The sequence below is a fragment of the Bactrocera latifrons genome, unplaced genomic scaffold (genome assembly GCF_001853355.1).
Source record: "Bactrocera latifrons isolate USDA-ARS-PBARC rearing strain unplaced genomic scaffold, ASM185335v1 scaffold_521, whole genome shotgun sequence".
NCBI classification, from domain to species: domain Eukaryota; kingdom Metazoa; phylum Arthropoda; class Insecta; order Diptera; family Tephritidae; genus Bactrocera; species Bactrocera latifrons.
This window is the reverse complement of record NW_017537181.1, coordinates 138,898-149,338: the sequence shown is the minus strand read 5'-3', so window position 1 is coordinate 149,338 and position 10,441 is coordinate 138,898. Positions and strand designations below refer to the sequence as shown.

General features: G+C 33.6%; 1 protein-coding gene across 6 annotated transcripts in view; it reads left to right on the top strand.

Moving 5' to 3' along the window:
* Positions 1 to 3,626: 3,626 nt before the first annotated feature.
* LOC108974071 (calcium/calmodulin-dependent protein kinase type II alpha chain) overlaps positions 3,627 to 10,441 on the top strand; it is a 111,476-nt gene continuing 104,661 nt past the window's right edge. For all 6 annotated transcript variants that reach the window (XM_018941686.1, XM_018941688.1, XM_018941687.1 and 3 more), the window contains exon 1: positions 3,627 to 3,718. The gene's annotated coding sequence lies outside the window, so the exon portion shown is untranslated. The remainder of the gene's footprint in view (positions 3,719 to 10,441) is intronic.

Below are 10,441 nucleotides of genomic sequence, written 5' to 3'. Positions count from 1 at the left end.
CTGCACCATATAGCAGGACGGGAATTATGAGTGACTTATAGAGTTTGGTTTTTGTTTGTCGAGAGAGGACTTTGCTTTTCAATTGCCTACTCAGTCCCAAGTAGCACCCGTTGGCAAGAGTTATCATGCGTTGGATTTCTAGGCTGACATTGTTGGTGGTGTTTACGCTGGTCCCAAGATAGATAGATTGAGTTACTTTAAGAAAATTTCAAACTTTTATATATCGAGATTGGTAACCCTGCTTTGTGAGAGCAATCAGCTGACACGTTTCTACGGCAAAAATCCAAATGCCGTGAATTCTCACGTCATCCTACGTCGAAGAGAGAAGGGAGTAGCGTTTTTCACTGTTCACTTACATAAGATAGGTCGTATAAGCTGACACGGGCCACGATTCCACGTTCTCCACTTTTTCTGCTATACGGAAGGAAAAGGAAGGAAGGCAGTAGCGTTCTTCACTGTTTCTGCCATTAGTATACCATTTACTTTAGCCTGTCTAGATGCCTCGTCATAGATAACTTGATACCAGTCTCTTTGGTACGAGAGAGAACTGTCAAAACTCGGATTTTTATAACATTTGCCAATGATGCCACTTCTGAAATATTTTAGATTGGGCATTTTATAAACAACTTTTGGGTATTTAGCAGTTTCACCATTACCACTGAGGTATGCAAATAGAGTGTTATCGATATTATTTTTGGGTGCTTGGTTCCAAAGTAGGCCTATATGACTCACATATATATAAATAATTTTACAAACTACTACATCTAATTTTACAAAACTTCAACAACGCATTAATTTTTTCTGATCAATTTATCTATGGCCTCGCAAACCAGAGATAAAGAGATCCCCAACTCTCCTGTCACTTTAAATGTGCGAACCGCTCACCTACCGAAATTTGACAGTTCACTGGATTGGGTAGGTTTTGACGTTTTATATTGGAATGACTGTAACGGCCAGATTGAAATTATACCAAAAATATATGTGAACGGAGGAATTTGTTGCCGCTGTTCAATATCGCTAATAAAAATAAAACAATGAAAATCACAGAAAATGCGAAATTTAAATTTACTTCATGAAAAGTTTTGCATAGTAGAAATATATTTCCAACAGGTTTAATTCACCTTACTAAGTATTCAAAGAACAAAAGTCAGTTGTTTTAATATACCATAAAATCATAAAAAAGGATTTAAGTAGTTCTGCCATATATGATTTCAATATAAAGATAATAATTTTTAATCTTAATAAATGTTGGGTGTTTTAATTCAAATGCCCAAAAGTTCTTATTTTGTTCGATCTGGCCATAATGGAAAATACGCCTATTTCGAGGCGCTCTTACACTGAAATAAGTTGGCATCCCATTATCCCTGTCGTAAACTTTAGCCAGAGAACGTTTATTATAGAGAAGGTTCACGTTTTAGATATCGTAACTTTTCGCAGGGGTACTCGGCAGAGATATCATAGATAACTTGATACGAGACTCTTTGGTTCGAGAGAGAGCTGTCAAAACTCGCATTTTTTATAACATTTGCCAATAATGCCACTGCTGAAAAATATTAAATTGGGTATTTACCAAAGTATACAATACACTAATTTAAAAGTTTGAAAATGCATACATATATAAATGCTAAAATGCAAATTAATTAATTAATTTACATAATCATTTATTTTGCCAAAATATGTTCGCACAGTTCAATGAAATTTCATTTCACACTAATTTCGTCAAGTAATTATAGCGCTACTCTTCTGGCATCCCGCCTTTTTCACTAACTATCAGACAAATTTGAAGCGTGTGTCACCAGAGTTTTGCAGCAGGGGCCTCCAAAATTGCATAATTGAGCATTTTCGATGTTAAATGAGAAATATAATGCTAATTTCAATGGAAAGAAATGTACTCCTACAGATTCGTTTATTTTCTGTGCACAACCGACTCGGCATGTAATTTATAGATTGTCGGTATATATTTGGTATCAAAGCACTTACTTAGTATATAAGAACATATGTAAGTATATTAAAATAAATCTATGTATTTCATGATGATTCCATAAAATCATTAAAAATATATAATAAAGTTTGTATTATTACCCAAATAATTAATACAAATTTAAAGTAATTCGTTTTAAATTTATACATTTACATTATATGTTTTGATATCATCTTAAAAGATCTAGTGGTCGCACATGTGTTCATATATAATTATGTGTGCTTGTAAAGAAATATGACAGCCCATACGCATCATATTTGTAAATTTGTCTACATGCAACATATGTATGTAGGTATGTAAATATGCACACTTAATGCTTCATTTGAAATTTTCGTTGATACGGCCAAAAAAATTGCCGAAAGTCACATTTTGTCAAACAGTCAATTTGACGAAGGATCGATACGTCACAGCCTTGTGTTGTTGGTGGAAAATCACAGCCGTGACCAAAATATTAAGGGAACGATCGCCAATGGTCGCTGCTTTCCTTGCCGCTCTAACAGATTCGCCAAAAACTTGCGTAAATATGTATGTATACGTATATTATAAATTGACAACAGCTATGTTGCCACTTTTATCACTCTGTGTTTTTTGTGTTTTGCGAGTTTGCATCGGAAGGTTTTTCAATTTGATTTTTAGCCTTTTCCCTCGTCGCGTAAAGCCGCTAGTGGGCAAACGCATGCTCGGGGATAGGTGCAGGTGATCGGTTTTATCAATGAAGCGATTTTGCTTGATGGAAGTGCGCGTGCGTTCAGGAATGAAATTGTTCTTGTTGTAAGATTTACTACATTTGGCTGCCGTATTGACTTGTGACGCCGCTGATGCTATTTCAGGCATTTGTTGTAATTTTTACGGGTGACATATCTACATTTGATCGCATATAAATTAGTATGTATGGTGTGTATGCATTATTTGTGTAGGAGTGTCATAAGCACATATTTATTGTATGTACATATGAGGAGCGCAGCTTGTTATTACTGATAAGTGATAATATGATTTGAATTCATCATTGTCATGATACTTGTGAAAATATGTACATATGTAAGTTTTGAATGATAAAATATACGATTTATGTACATTTATCACTGTTGTAATATATTTCATTGCTTTACTATATTATCTTAGTTTTTTATATATGTACATATGTAATAAAGTATACACATAAGTATGAATATATCAAATACAAGAGAATATTAAAAAATAGGCCATATTTTCAGATTAATTACGAATATTGCTTTAAAAAAGTAATGTAATTAAAATATATTCAATTGCACCTCTATTCATAAATATGCACAAAAAGCATTCATATAAATACACATGGCATGTAAACGAATAAAAATATATACAAAAGAACTAACGTATGTCTTTAACAGCAATATCTAATTCTGAGCATAATTTTCATTGAATGCTCAGCTCTGTTGAAGCTCAACTGTTAAAATTTCTCCCACCGAGCAGGCAGTGGGGAAACTCCCTCATCTCGACCGAGTTAGCCTAAAATAGTTTTACGTTCTCTGCTTTAGCCTGTTGAGAGTACCTCGGATCTTGGTAGTCCATCGCCATTTCTTAAATATTACCAGCTACCAACGCTTGTTCTTTGAATTTTATTGCTCGTGTAATGACAGGTTTATAGCAGATGTTGCAAGTAAGGTTTTATTTTCGTGTTTTATAGGCGATGGACAATTCAAATTGTAATTGAGACTTTCATTACGGCACAGTTATTTACAAATTGCTACAGCAGAGGTAGATTTAAATCTGTAAATGCTATTGAAATCTATTAATATATGGTTATTTTTAATTGATGTTCAAGCGTTTAAAGTGAATTACCAGCGAATGCTTTTGTTGATACCTGGGTGAAAGTTGATCATTAATTTTCTCGGCACAACTCCGATTTCTTTGGCGCCACGGTATGAAGGTACCGGTGGAAAGAGGAAGTCCTCGTGATTAAAAAATATACTTATGTATAAGGTTATAGGTACCTCAAATAGTTGAATTATTATTCGGGGGGAAAGGTACGGTTCTGATTACTGTGGCGGTTGGAAAGAAAACACGAATTTCGGTATAAATGGGGTATGTACGGATATATTATATTCTGCGGAGCTTCTCCAGAGAAGGAATACACAAAAATAATACTGTTAACATTATTATTCCCGATTCAAAATTCAAAAATTTTTATTAATAACGGGGAATGTTCGCTTTAGTATCCCTTTTTGAAGAGGTTTTGCGCAAAGGTTGAGGGGGCTGGGGCTTGCTACCCCCCTCATTTGAAAGGTAATGATCGGAGCTTTTGAATAATAGAACCCTGCCCCCCTAAGCACGGGGGGCTCTAGGGCAGCCTTCTGAAAATGGTGTAAAATCGTAGTTTTTCCATACAAGTGTCACTAATTATTATAAAATTTATGTATTTTTACGCATAGAGTGACTATGTTTATTATTTTTATTATTTCAAAGAATTAAAGTGGAAATCCACTTTATTTATATAATAAAAACACTGAAAATTAAAAATTGTATATGTGTCGGTAATAATGCATACACGTAGTTGAAGTACCAAGATAACCCAACCAACCATTTATACAAGACCCCCGTTGTTGTTGTTGTTGTAACGGCAGAATTCTGCCGAGTTGACAGTCCTTGGCCGGATAAAAATCCGGGCCCGTTCCGGTGTTCGTAGACCCGACTGTCGTGGGAACGGGGGTCTTGTTGTTGTAACGGCAATTGGAAATTTTTAATATAATTAAATAAAATAACTGCTTTCAAACGTTATAATCATGTCAAATAACCAATCAGGTAAATAGAATACGTTATTTAGCTCTCTGAAAAGTGGGCAATATATTATATTCTGCGGCGCTTGTTTCAATGTAGTATATTATGCTGAAAATATATTCAAAATTTGGAATAAAAAATCGCGCGGAAATCCTTGGCCGGATAAAAATCCGGGTCCGTTCCGGTTTTCGTAGACCCGACTGTCGTGGGAACGGGGGTCTTGTTGTTGTTGTAACGGCAGTTCGACATATTGGAATATTTTTTATCTTTATTTATCAAATAACATAAGCTATAAAAACCATGTGTACTATTTTCGCTGTATAATTTAAACAGAAAATTGTTTAATAGTTTTTTCAAAACACAATATGCTGCAACAATGGTATTTGTCATGACATGTAAAGAAAAACAAAATAAGAGCGAATTGCATATAAAATTGTGGAACTTTAAAGTGAAATATCTCGAAAACTATGATGTGTTGAACACAATACTCGCGACAGACTGCAAACGACATCTGTCAAATATTAAAATACACACGTTCTTATAGACGGACCTATTTTGAAGCTGCACGACTACACGACTGCAAGCCGGCAGTTGTCGTTCTCGCTAACTTCAATTTAATCCTATATTTGCCAACGTTAGTAGGACGACAGTAGAATGGAAGATAGAGAGATGAGGTAGAGTGGTGATGCCACTAATAATTAAAATGTAAAATTACAAATAAAAGCATAAAATAGCTCTGTTAAATCATTTACATATAATAAAAATTGATAATTTAAAACAAATAAATTTACCTTTTTACTTATTTTTTGCTTAAAAATTTCACTTTGAACAAAATATTAAAATTTCATTGAAGTGCAAAGTATTAGTATGGCCACAACGAAATTGTGTACATGCAAAATGGACATCTGCGTTGTTTTGTTTACATGTCGGCCATTGCTGCCCTTTCACCAACGTTCATGTAATAGGATTCACAACGCCATTTTCAGTTCACTGTCGTGCTGCTGCAGTCTGTCGCGAGCATTCTGTTCCTCACATGAATCTGAGGACGGTCTATACATACGTGTATAAGTTGAATAAGTCCTTTGGTGCCAGTTGCGTTTGTACTTGCTATTCGCTCTACTTGGTGAACAAGCTCAAACAGTTCCAAGTGGGTTGTTGTTGGTTGAAAACTTACTCGTATTAAAGTATACTTTGAATAAAATCAAACTTGATTGCTTGGCTGCTAAAGACTTACTAGCTTTATTTAGAACATAATTTTGTGGCTTAACTTAAAATTTAACTAACAGCTACCTATGTGTTAGTTCATATACCTTATTCTATGTACTTAATTCTATGAATTACAAAACATGTAGGAAACTGGAACCGCAGCTGTTCATACGTTGTGGTTCCTTTTATTTCCGACTTTGTTTGTTTAGTCTATTAGCAGCTAGCATCTGATTGCGAGCGCTGCCAACTGGCGTGGGAGCATAATGACTTCAAGGTTGATGGGAATCATCTAAAACTGCTGATGTCGCATGTTCCCTGCGAATGGATTTAGCGTAGTGATGTGATGTTTAGAGTAGAAGTCATGGCGTGGGAGTCATGTGTTAACTTCTCCCTCTCTTAAGTATAATCGTCCGCGATTATTCGCTGTTTGTATCATTTGCATTGAGTTGTGTCAATATTTCTTCAATGACTAGGTCATTACTTTGTTGAGTTTGCCTCCTCATTATAAGTTTAAACGTTGTACGTTTACAAAATTTTGCAACAATTATGATGAATACAAGCATTGTGAGAACGCATAAAATTATCTTCATGCTACTGTGGTTTGTTTCTATCTTTTGGTTTATGTTTGATATTCTTTTAATGTTTTTAATATCAATTAGGTCAATGTTTACCAAGATTAGTTCTTCCAACTCTTTTACTATTTTTAATTTCTGTAAACCGGGGTGCTCTATGTTGTCATAAGCTTTGTGTTCCTTATTTTCGAAAATTGTATTGTTGATTGTTACTTTATCCTCAAATATTACTAAATGTGTTCCATTTMTAGWTATTTTTTCATTAAATCCATCTTGTATTATAAATTTATCATTATTTAATATTATTTACAGTATATATATATAGTTATAATGTTACAATGCGCTGTGTTTTTGTTGAGCAGATCTAATAAACAATTCGGCTTATCTTCTATTTGACAAAAATTAATGACTGTTTTATTATTAAAATTTTTCAATAATTTAAAGTGTCCTCCTTTCTTTCCAACGATTCTGTAGTGACTGTAGTATCTTGTTTTTCGAATTACAGGCTCAATAAGAAAGTTCTGATAAAAATCATTTACTATGGGATACTGTATTATGAAGTATATCGTTTCGTTATTCTGCATAACCTTAAGTTTAGAATTACTTAGTATATTTGTTATGGTAACTTTATCTCTTAAGCTTGCATTTATATCTATTTTAACTGGGTTAACTGCATCCATTTTAATCAACATTATTGAATAAATAATATTTTCTAAGTCTAATATGATAATATTATTTCTATGTGAAATAAGTTCAAAATGTTATCCTCTTTTGTTATTCCATTATCATTTTTTAGTTCATTTATTCTTTCCGTTATCTGATTGATTTTATTATTGATTTCTGGATTGAATGCTATTATTGCCTCAGTTTTTATTTTTACTTCATTGAAATTATAAAAATCCAGTGTACCGGCGACAAATTTAAGTGCCGATCCTAGTAAGTTTATACTGCGTGAATACCTATGATGTAAAGTCAACATATTTACTAGTCTTATTACTTGTTGCGRCTCTATTTCTATTGTTTTCTGTAGTTCTGGATATGAGAAACGTTCTGCTATGTGGAGATTTTCATAGGCCATTTTTATAAAATTATTTAGCTCCGTTTTGTGTATGAGAAATTTTGTGTCATTATAAGTTGCGAGCTCTTCATCCTCTACAGGTATATAGAACGACCGAGAGTAGTCTATTATCTTTGCTGAAGCGGTTGTAAGCCAGAACCTGAAATTAACAAATATTGTCTTTATGAACTTTTTTCCGCTTATTTTAACAGTTAGTTGTACCTAAATCCTCCTGAACTACTTCCACTACGTAAATATTTGATAACTTATTTCCTAGCCGTTTATTTACTTTAACGTAGACAATATCTTCGCTCTTATATGTTTTATATTTAGTTTTTTTATTATGAAATATTAAATAATTTGCTTGTTTTTTCTAAGTTTTTCCTCTATATCCTTATATGATATTTCTTTCCCATAAATTATATTTATTGGCTTATAGTCTGTGACCGAATGAATTGAATTGTTATATTTAATGATTGCTAATAAGATTATTTCCACGACATCACTTGAGTTCCCTTCGTTTTTTATGCATCTACCAATTTCTGTGAGTGTACTATGGAATCGCTCCACTTGACCATTTGACTTGCTATGRTAAGGTGGGACCTCATATTGCTGTATATTATGGTTATTTTTAATGTAATTTTTAATTGTTTTTGACATAAGTGCTGGCTCGTTGTCACACACTATAATCTTCTTTTTAAGGAATATGTTTAATATTTCCATAATGCCTACTTTTATATCAATAATTTATCGACACATCTCAAGAATGAATTCTTTGCCGTCGAGTAAATATCTATATGTAAAATTTCCCCTGGATAAGTTGGAATAGGAGTTTCTTAAATTTTTTGTCTGTCTGGTTTCCTATTATATTTTGAGAGTGAAAAGGTTTTGCATGACTTAATGAACTCGTTTAACCTTTTCCTAATGTTTGGGAAAAAATAATCTTCTGTTATTTGCTTATAATTTTCTTTTGCATTTCTGTGTGCGATGTTGTGTTCAGCAACCAAAATTTCTTCTTGATCGTCTTTGTTAGTTACGTCAATCACAATTTTCTGAGTGTACACGAATTTAATACCTGAAAAGTTCTTTAATAATATTTGTTGTATCTCTCCGAGATTAATTTCTTCGCAGTAAAGTACATTAACTACATGAGGATTAATTGTTTCCTTTAGATTTTAGATTTAGATTTTATAAGATTTTGTTCATCCGTAAGTTTATCTCATGTCGAATGTGTTTCTGAAACAATTTTTTTGTCGTTTTACTGTTACTATCGCGTTTACTTATTATTAATTGGTTCCTAAAACTATTTAAGGGAGTTTGTATTATTCTAGTTGTATGTGTTAAAGAAATTTCGGAATGGGAACAGGACTCAGTTAGGCTATTTAAGTGTTGCCCTGACAGAGCGTCTGCTGCAACATTTAAATTGCCAGGTTTATAAAAAAATGTTGGTTCGAACTCTTCTATAAAAGCTCTCCATCTTTTTATTTTTGCATTTGGATTTTTGTCTGACATTGAAAATGTGAGAGGTTGGYGATCGGTAAAAATATTGAGTCCTTTGCATCCATATAAGTAATTTCATAAATTTTTTATAGCCCACACTATAGCCAGTAATTCCTTTTCATTTACTGCATAGTTGACTTCTGTTTTAGACAGTGTTCTTGAAATGAATGTGATTGGGCGTTTATTTTGTGATAAGATCGCACCAATAGCCTAAGATGACGCATCAGTCGTCGGATCAAAGGGCTTATTAAAATCTGGGTAGAGAAGTATTACGTCTTCAGACGTAAGAATTTCTTTTAGAAATGCTTTTCGTCCTTGTATATCTAATTCAACTTGTATTTTCTTCGACTGGTTTGCGCTTACATTGCCATTTACACGCCTCGGGAATTTTGTGAGAGGGTTTGCTACGTCAGCGTACCCCTTAATGACTCTTCTATAATATCCTGTGAGACAGAGAAACGCTAGGGCGACTTGGAATTCATTAACCTCTTTATTAATAAATTCACTTACCGCCATTGACCTGGGTGGCAAGTCTGCCGATTCGCTTTTCAATTTTATATGGGAATAAGTCCAAATCTTTGTGCATAATTGACTGTAATGACTGTCTACTTACACCCATTTGAGCAGAAAAGCAGATGTCGAAACACGTGGATTGTTTGGTATGGCAGCAGCTACAGCAGCGATTGTTTCCTCCGTTCGAACTGAAGGGTTTCGATGGTAAGGTCTTCTATTGACTGTCCCATGCTCGGCAAAATTGTTTACAAGTCTCATTATGGTCCATCTGCTCGGAGGATTGCCGCCAAACGTGCACCTATACTCTCTTTGGACCGAAACTACGGACTCCAGTGCGTGATAGCTGCGGACAATCCAAATTCTTGTTTCAGTGTCCCAATTATCCATTTTTGTTAAATGTAAAAGTCAATCTTCAAAGTAGAAATAAAATTAACCAGATTCATTAAATAGAAAAAAAAGTTATTTTTTTTTTTTTTGGTAGCGGCTTTCATTAGCCACCCTGTACTTATATGTACATATATTTGTATACACTTCCAAACAAATAATGCACAAGCATACAAACATACATACGCGTACACATGTGAATATGTCACCAACAAAATATTGCAGCAGTTTTATACAAAAACAACAATTGTCTAAATAGCAGAAGCATCACAAGTTGCTTTCGTAAACATACAGACAAATGTGCCTCAGAAATAATATATGTATACATGTGAATATATGCCATAGAAATTCTATTGCTACAAATATGGAAATGATAACGAAGAAATAAAAGGAATGAATGGAGGTGTTTATATGAGCAAATTTAAGTTCATTGGCACATTTTCATTTTATAATAGTCGAAATTAATATAAT